At 43.6% G+C, this 9991-nt stretch overlaps 1 pseudogene; it reads left to right on the top strand.

Moving 5' to 3' along the window:
- Window positions 1-529: 529 nt before the first annotated feature.
- The window catches only part of LOC124047742, a 114574-nt pseudogene continuing 105112 nt past the window's right edge, over window positions 530-9991 (top strand).

Raw genomic sequence — 9991 nt, 5'->3', positions numbered from 1 at the left:
CCCACCCGCAGCCTTGTCAAATCCTCAATCCGATTGGGCACACAGTGCGCGTGGGTGCCCTGCAACTGCAGCCGCGGCTCTTCAGCCACGTTTCCACCTTCAGAGGCGGTAAAGAAGCCCCTGTCCCGGTTGATGAATGGGATATACACGGCGGCACGAGGGAAGCAGTGGAAAGACAGTTGGAAAATATTACCAAAGTGTCAATGAACACGATTTACGCAGCCCAGGGACTAGGGCGTCGATACACAGCCAACACAAGGACAGGGGGTAAAAGTAAGAACATGTACAAACAGAACGAGAGTGAGAGAAGTGTGTTCATGCCGAGGGAGTCGATCCTATTAGCCACGGAGACGTTGAATCGCATGGCCGGTCTGTTACCATATAACCTCTCACTGGAGGTAGTGATGGCTGTGGACGCGGGGCTCGGGAATTACCCACGTTCTCCTCCTCTACCCCGGTCTGTGAAGACCCCATGTCGTTTCTGCAGAGTATTTGTCATACTGTTATAGTCCAAGGAGTTTCTGCTATGATGGCTTTCCCTCAGACCAGGGACGAGCTGGTGGAGTTGGAATTCATCGCGTCAGCGCTTCAGATTCCTGTCATCAGTGTTGTCCAGAACGAATTCAAACGGCAGAGTAAGGTAAGGCATGTCTGTTGGCTTAAACACTGATGAAATATTAACATAATATTATCTTTGCCGTGTGTGGGCTATGAACAAAGCCCTCAAGTTTAGAAAGTACAACCATGGACAGTTGAAGAAGGAACGGTGTGCTTTTGTTAATTCAGCATCACGGACAGCACTCCCCGTGCTGCTTTTGGGATTTCAACTCGACGAGTAAATGTTTGTATTTTTTATCAACTTGTCCTGTGTAACGTGGGCAGCTAAATTCACACTCTATAAACAATCTATCCCACAAATCACAATCACAACACACACACACACACACACACACACACACACACACACACACACACACACACACACACACACACACACACACACACACACACACACACACACACACACACACACACACACACACACACACACACACACACACACACACACACACACACACAACTTTTATTTTTGCACTAGCACTACACAACTGTATAAAATAAACTAAGCTTGAAGATGGATTAGTTATTTGAATTAGCTGTGTAGTGCCTGGGGCAAAAACCCCGGGGTCTCTCTCTATCAGTCTCTATCCCAGCATCATGGCAGCATAGTGGTGAGATCTACACCCCCTGGGATCTCTCTGTTAGTCTCTACCCCAGCATCATGGCAGCATAGTGGTTAGATCTACACCCCCTGGGATCTCTCTGTTAGTCTCTACCCCAGCACCGTGGCAGCATAGTGGTTAGATCTACACCCCCTGGGATCTCTCTGTTAGTCTCTACCCCAGCATCATGCCAGCATAGTGGTTGGATCTACACCCCCTGGGTTCTCTCTCCCAGTACCTGCTCATGATGCTCAGAGAGAGATCCCAGGAGGCATTTTAATAGCTATATACTGCCACCTGCTATGTTTCAACAGCACAGCAAAACACATAGCGACATAGTGAACTACGCTTTCATTGGTTTTTCTGTATTCTTACTATTTTCTACATTGTAGAATAATAGTGAAAACATCCAAACTATAAGATAACACATATGGAATCAGGTAGTAGCCCCAAAAGTGTTCAAAATATATGTTATATTTGAGACTCTTCAGAGTAGTCACCCTTTGCCTTATTGACAGCTTTGCACACCTTTGGCATTCTCTCAACCAGCTTCATGAGGAATGTTCTTCCAACAGTCTTGAAAGAGTTCCCACATATGCTGAGCACTTGTTGGCTGCTTTTCCTTCACTCTGCGGTCCAACTCATCTCAAACCATCTCAAATGGTTTGAGGTCGGGTGATTGTGGAGGCCAGGTCATCTGATGCAGAGCTCCATCGCTCTCCTTGGTCAAATAGACCTTACACAGCCTGGAGGTGTGTTTTGGGTCATTGTCCTGTTGAAAAACAAATGATAGTCCCACTAAGCGCAAACCAGATGGGATGGTATATCGCTGCAGAGTACTGTGGTAGCCATGCAAGTTAAGTGTCCCTTGAATCCTAAATAAATCAACGACAGTATCACCAGAAAAGCACCCACACAACATCACAACACCTCCTCCATGCTTCACAGTGGGAACCACACACCATCACACCACCTCCATGCTTCACGGTGGGAACCACACACCATCACACCTCCTCCATGCTTCACGGTGGGAACCACACACCATCACACCACCTCCATGCTTCACGGTGGGAACCACACACCATCACACCACCTCCATGCTTCACAGTGGGAGCCACACACCATCACACCACCTCCTCCATGCTTCACAGTGGGAGCCACACACCATCACACCACCTCCATGCTTCACGGTGGGAACCACACACCATCACACCACCTCCATGCTTCACAGTGGGAGCCACACAACATCACAACACCTCCTCCATGCTTCACAGTGGGAACCACACACCATCACACCACCTCCTCCATGCTTCACAGTGGGAACCACACACCATCACACCTCCTCCATGCTTCACAGTGGGAGCCACACACCACCCACACCATCAGACCTCCTCCTACATGCTTCACGGTGGGAACCACACACCATCACACCATCAGACCTCCTCCATGCTTCACGGTGGGAACCACACACCATCACACCATCAGACCTCCTCCTCCATGCTTCACAGTGGGAGCCACACATGCAGAGATCATCCGTTCACCTACTCAGCGTCTCACAAAGACACGGTAGTTGGAACCAAAAATCAAATTTGGACTCATCAGACTAAAGGACAGATTTCCACCGATCTGACATTCCATTGCTTGTTTTTCTTGGCCCAAGCAAGTCTCTTCTTATTATTGGAGTCCTTTAGTAGTGGTTTCTTTGCAGCAATTCAACCATGAAGGCCTGATTCACACAGTCTCTCTGAACAGTTGATGTTGAGATGTGTCTGTAACTTGAACTCTGAAGCATTTATTTGGGCTGCAATTTCTGAGGCTTGTAACTCTAATGAACTCTGGGTCTTCCTTTCCTATAGGGGTCCTCATTAGAGCCAGTTTCATCATAGCGCTTCATGGTTTTTGCGACTGCACTTTTCTCTTTGCCTATATGAGCTGTTCTTGCCATAATATGGACTTGGTCTTTTACCAAATATGGCTATCTTCTGTATACCACCCCTACCTTATCACAACACAACTCAAATGCATTCAGATGGATAGAAAATTAACTTTTAACAAGGCACACGTGTTAATTAAAATGCATTCAGGTGACTACCTCATGAAGCTGGTTAAGAGAATGCCAAGAGTGTGCAAAGCTGTTATTTACACATGTTAAGTTTGCTGAAAATAAACTCAGTTGACAGTGTGAGGACATCATTTTTTTGCTGAGTTTACAAAATAAATAATTATACCTTAAACTCCTAAAACTTCAATTCAAATAGCTAAATGATCCTTGGTATGACCATTGTAAAACAATTCCATATGTTAGCTTAGCATAACCCTCCCCAAAGTCCTCTACATTGTTAAATGCAAGAATATCTAGCCTGAGTGCCCGTCTGTCGTGCTATCATGCTAACTCCTTGTCACTAATTGCCATGCCAATAACATCACCAGATTTGGCAAGAGCACTAACCGACATGGACCCACATTAAGGAATCTCCCCTCTCTGGAGACACTGGTGGAAGTGTTACTTGAACATAGGGGTTTTGGGGAAAGTTAGTTTTATAGTGGGGTTTAGCACCAGGGCTGGTGATGGAGGCTAAGGATATAACGTTTAGTTGGAGACGGAATCTACAGCTGCCAGTATACAGAGGCAATCCATCCATTTGCTTTTAGAATGTTAATTGCTGACAGGTTCTGGAACCATATCCTTTGTCAGATCATTGATTGAGTTTGTTTATTGCTGACAGGTTCTGGAACCATATCCTTTGTCAGATCATTGATTGAGTTTGTTAATTGCTGACAGGTTCTGGAACCATATCCTTTGTCAGATCATTGATTGAGTTTGTTAATTGCTGACAGGTTCTGGAACCATCTCCTTTGTCAGATAATTGATTGAGTTTGTTTATTGCTGACAGGTTCTGGAACCATCTCCTTTGTCAGATCATTGATTGAGTTTGTTTATTGCTGACAGGTTCTGGAACCATCTCCGTTGTTAGATCATTTAATGCTTCTGCTAGTATTTCTGTCACACTCTACAGGACCCATTTAGGCTCGGTAGTAAATTATGCAGATGAATAAGGATTGTTGAATTTCCATGTTAATGGATGATTAAACCAATTGAGGCAATTAGACAAATCTTGATCATTTAGTGATTTTGCATTAGGCAGAATTTAGGATCATTTTGCCTAATATAAAACTTGCTGACCTCTGGAAGGAAACTAACCACAGCATTGATCTTTCGGCTCCTTTACAAACTACTGCCAAAGTCAGTGCTAGAAGTACAGACATCAGAGGACTACAAGTACAGACATCAGGACTACAAGTACAGACACCAGAGGACTACAAGTACAGACATCAGAGAACTACAAGTACAGACACCAGAGGACTACAAGTACAGACACCAGAGGACTACAAGTACAGATATCAGAGGACTACAAGTACAGACACCAGGACTACAAGTACAGACACCTGAGGACTACAAGTACAGACATCCGATGACTACAAGTACAGACACCAGGACTACAAGTACAGACACAACAAGTACAGACACCAGAGGACTACAAGTACAGACATCAGAGAACTACACGTACAGACACAACAAGTACAGACATCAGAGGACTACAAGTACAGACACCAGAGGACTACAAGTACAGACACCAGAGGACTACAAGTACAGACACCAGAGGACTACAAGTACAGACACGAGAGGACTACAAGTACAGACACCAGAGGACTACAAGTACAGACACCAGAGGACTACAAGTACAGACACCAGAGGACAACAAGTACAGACACCAGAGGACAACAAGTACAGACACCAGAGGACAACAAGTACAGACACCAGAGGACTACAAGTACAGACATCAGATAACTACAAGTACAGACATCCGAGGACTACAAGTACAGATATCAGAACTACAAACATCAGTCTCTGTATTATTATTTATTTATTTGGACAATGTACAACAGGAACATACAGTACCAGTCAACAGTTTGGACACACCTACTGGACACACCTACTGGACACACCTACTGGACACACCTACTGGACACACCTACTCATTCAAGTGTGATTCCTTATTTGTTCTATTTTCTACATTGTAGAATAATAGTGAAGACATCACAACTATGAATTAACACATGGAATCATGTAGTAACCAAAGAAAGTGTCGTGGAAATTTCCTCTATTTACCAAATCATGGGAGCAAACCACACACACAAGTCAGAGTTAGTTATCAAAGTCCATCTTTAATTATATGAGCTCTATCACAAACCTGTGACTCTCAGGAATTCAGTGTCTCTCAGTGAATTCTCTGAGAGCCCCTTCTGCATTGCAACTGCGATCCTTTATAGCAAAGATATACAGGATAAGACAGCATCGGCATAATTCATTGTTCAGCTTTGTCTCGTTTCTCAAACTCCAGAACCATAAACCAATCCTCCATATCAACAGGCATATATCAAATTGTCATTTAGATACAACCAATTCTAAATACAACCAATCCTGGAGAAGATCACAGAGACACACTGACTGGCACACAGACATTGTGGAGCAAAAGATATGTTTACACATGATGACACTTTGACCTCTCCCCTCTCTGCAGCCCATGCAACTTAGTCTTGACATAGAACAGATAACTGCAACCTCGCCACAGTATCATACAAAAATACCATTCTAATGAGAAGTAACTTACAAACATATGATGAATATAAAACATCTTACCTATGTTACCAACAAATTCTGATTATGGCCACAACAAAGTGTTAAACAAATCAAAATACATTTGATATTTGATATTATTTAAAGTAGCCACCTTTTGCTTTGATGACAGCTTTGCACACTCGTGGCATTCTCTCAACCAGCTTCATGAGGTAGTCACCTGGAATGCATTTCAATTAACAGGTGTGCCTTGTTAACATTTATTTTGTCAAATTCTGTCGTCCTTAATGTGTTTGAGCCAATCAGTTGTGTTGTGATAAGGTAGGGGGTGGTATACAGAAGATAGCCATATTTGTAAAAAGACCAAGTCCATATTATGGCAAGAACAGCTCAAATAAGCAAAGAGAAATGACAGTCCATCATTACTTTAAGACATGAAGGTCAGTAAATCCAGAACATTTCAAGAACTTTGAAAGTTTCCTCAAAAACAGTTGCAAAAACCATCAAAGCGCTATGATGAATCTGGCTCTAATGAGGACCGCCACAGGAAAGGAAGACCCAGAGTTACCTCTGCTGCAGAGGATAAGTTCATTAGAGTTTCCAGCCTCAGAAATTGCAGCCCAAATAAATGTTCAAGTGTTCAAGTAACAGAGTTCAACATCAACTGTTCAGAGGAGACTGAATCAGGCCTTCATGGTCAATTGCTGAAAATAAACCACTACTAAAAGGACACCAATAAGAAGAAGAGACTTGCTTGGCCAAGAAACACAAGCAATGGACATTAGACCGGTGGAAATCTGTCCTTTAGTCTGATGAGTCCAAATGTGCGATTTTTTGGTTCCAACCGCCCTGTCTTTGTGAGATGCAGAGTAGGTGAACAGATGATCTCAGAATGTGTGGTTCCCAGCATGAAGCATGGAGGAGGAGGTGTGATGTTGTGTGGGTGCTTTGCTGGTGATACGGTCAGTGATTTATTTAGGATTCAAGGCACACTTAACTAGCATGGCTACCACAGTACTCTTCAGCGATATACCATCCCATCTGGTTTGCGCTTAGTGGGACTATCATTTGTTTTTCAACAGAACAATGACCCAAAACACACCTCCAGGCTGAGTAAGGGCTGTTTGACCAAGAAGGAGAGTGATGGAGCTCTGCATCAGATGACCTGGCCTCCACAATCACCCGACCGCAACCCAATTGTGGTGGTTTGGGATGAGTTGGACCACAGCGTGGAGGAAACGCAGCCAACAAGTGCTCAGCATATGTGGGAACTCCTTAAATACTGTTGGAAAAGCATTCCAGGTGAAGCTGGTTGAGAGAATGCGAAGAGTGTTCAAAACTGTCATCAAGGCAAAGGGTGGCTACTTTGAAGAATCTAAAATATATTTTGATTTGTTTAACTCTTTTTGGTTACTACATAACTCCATGTGTGTTATTTCATAGTTTTGACGTTTTCACTGTTATTCTGCAATGTAGAAAATCGTACAAATAAAGAAAAGCCTTAAATGAGTAGGTGTGTCCAAACTTCTGACTGGTACTGTAAGTCTCAGTAAACAGAGAAATTATGCATTGCACCAGATTTAGCAAAGTGAAAGAGAGTGAGAGAGAGACAGGAAGAGGGAGAGGATGAACAAGGGGGTGGAGGAAGAGAGGATAGTAACAGTAGCAGTATGATGACTCACACATCTACTGTGATAATGACATGTTTTAAATCAATACAAAAGGTTTCAGTCCAAGTCCAGCTACTTCTCTGGAGCCATAAAATATATGGTATATGGTAGCGGTAACTAGGAATGGACAATAAGTGTTTTTTGTAGAACTTAATGACTGACTGAAGACAGGGTGGTCCGACATTTGTGTAGTTGAGTTTGTTTCTGCGGCTACATGTACTCTTAACAACGTGATGAAACTTTGTTGCTCCTTGCTGAAAAAAAATGGTGTTGTAGCAAACGAGTCTTCGGTTGCCTAGCTAATGCCCCCCTCCCTGTAGCAGCAGTACACAGAAAAATAGAATGAATTGAACCTCTAACCCTGGTAAATAGAATGAATAGAACCTGTAACCCTGTTAATATGACTTCTAAATAGAATGAATAGAACCTCTAACCCTGGTAATATGACTGGTAAATAGAATGAATAGAACCTCTAACCCTGGTAAATAGAATGAATTGAACCTCTAACCCTGGTAAATAGAATGAATAGAACCTCTAACCCTGGTAAATAGAATGAATTGAACCTCTAACCCTGGTAATATGACTTCTAAATAGAATGAATAGAACCTCTAACCCTGGTAAATAGAATGAATTGAACCTCTAACCCTGGTAAACAGGAATGAATAGAACCTCTAACCCTGGTAATATGACTTCTAAATAGAATGAATAGAACCTGTAACCCTGGAAATATGACTTCTAAATAGAATGAATAGAACCTGTAACCCTGGTAATATGACTTCTAATAGAATGAATAGAACCTCTAACCCTGGTAATATGACTGGTAAATAGAATGAATAGAACCTCTAACCCTGGTAATATGACTGGTAAATAGAATGAATAGTATTGGTACTGGAATTGTGATGTAATAATTTCCATGGTAATTTTATAATGTTCAATCAAATGATGTTAACTGATGTTGCTCATGTAATGGCCACCAGTCCACTTCCTGCTTTTACTTCCTACTTTGCTCTTGCAGTGGCCACCAGTCCACTTCCTGCTTTTACTTCCTACTTTGCTCATGTAATGGCCACCAGTCCACTTCCTGCTTTTACTTCCTACTTGTTTTGTAGTGGCCACCAGTCCACTTCCTGCTTTACTTCCTACTTTGCTCTTTGTAGTGGCCACCAGTCCACTTCCTGCTTTTACTTCCTACTTTGCTCTTTGTAGTGGCCACCAGTACACTTCCTGCTTTTACTTCCTACTTTGCTCTTTGTAGTGGCCACCAGTCCACCCATTATGCCATCATTGACTTGAATGGGGACGCCCGTTCTATTGATTCCGTTTCTATGGCAGCACATGTAGTGAGGAGTGAAGGAGAGTTGAGAGAAGGCCAAGATTGTGCAAAGCTGTCATCAAGGCAAAGGGTGGCTACTTTGAAGAATCTCCCATTCTAAAATAATTGTTTTATTTAAAAAAATACTTTTTTGGTTAATACATGATTCCATAAGTGTTATTTCATTGTTTTGATGTCTTCACTATTATTCTACAATGAAGAGAATAGTAAAAAACTTTGACTGGTACTGTATCTCTCGGTCTGCCTCCTCTCCTCCCTCTCTCCCTCCTTTCAGAACCCTCTCCATTTCCAGATGCCGATGCAGAACCCGGCCCTGCCCCAGGTGGAGCTGCTCTACTCCCTGCTGGTGATCAACAGCTGGTATGACGTCAGCCTCCTGCTCTGTCAGGAGTGGAACATTTCTAGCTTCCTTGTTCGTCTCCGTAACAACACCAAGTTCCACCTGGGTTCTGTGGTCAACATCACCACCTACACTACCTCCTCTGGATCTCACCCCAACAGCTCTGTCTCCAAGGCTGCCTTCCAGACCTCTCTACAGGGATACCTGGAGTCCATCAAGGAGTCAACGTCTACAGTCGTAACATTCGGCTGCGACATCCGGGACATCAAGAGGATCTTTAACGTGGTGACCAAGCTGGGCCTGATGCTGCCAGAGTACCACTGGGTGTTGGGGGACACGCAGGACGTTGAGGAGCTGAGGACCGAGGGGCTGCCGGCGGGACTGCTGGCCCATGGCAGGATGGGGACTCCCTCCCTGGATCACTACGTACAGGATGGGCTGGAGCTGGTGGCCCGGGTGGTGGGGTCAGCTGCGTACCGCTCCCCTGAGCTCGCCCTCATCCCCTCCATCACAAACTGCATGGATACACAGAACAGCCAGACCAGGAACATGACCTCAGGGAAATATCTGTCTAGGTGCAGTACTGATGCTGATTCACTTCTCATATAAGCATTAATAAAGAAGATTGTGGTGATTTAATCCTAGTGGTTTAGGACAAAAGCTCTGTATTGGTCAATACCTGTAAATACATAACCTAGAGGACATACTGTATGTCTCTTGTAAAAATTCCACAACAACAAACTTACCAAAGCAGAGAGAGCTGAGATCCCCCTTACTGTCTCAAGT

The sequence above is a fragment of the Oncorhynchus gorbuscha genome, linkage group LG11 (assembly GCF_021184085.1).
Source record: "Oncorhynchus gorbuscha isolate QuinsamMale2020 ecotype Even-year linkage group LG11, OgorEven_v1.0, whole genome shotgun sequence".
In the NCBI taxonomy this organism is placed as follows: Eukaryota; Metazoa; Chordata; class Actinopteri; order Salmoniformes; family Salmonidae; genus Oncorhynchus; species Oncorhynchus gorbuscha.
This window is presented reverse-complemented; position numbering and strand designations above follow the sequence as displayed.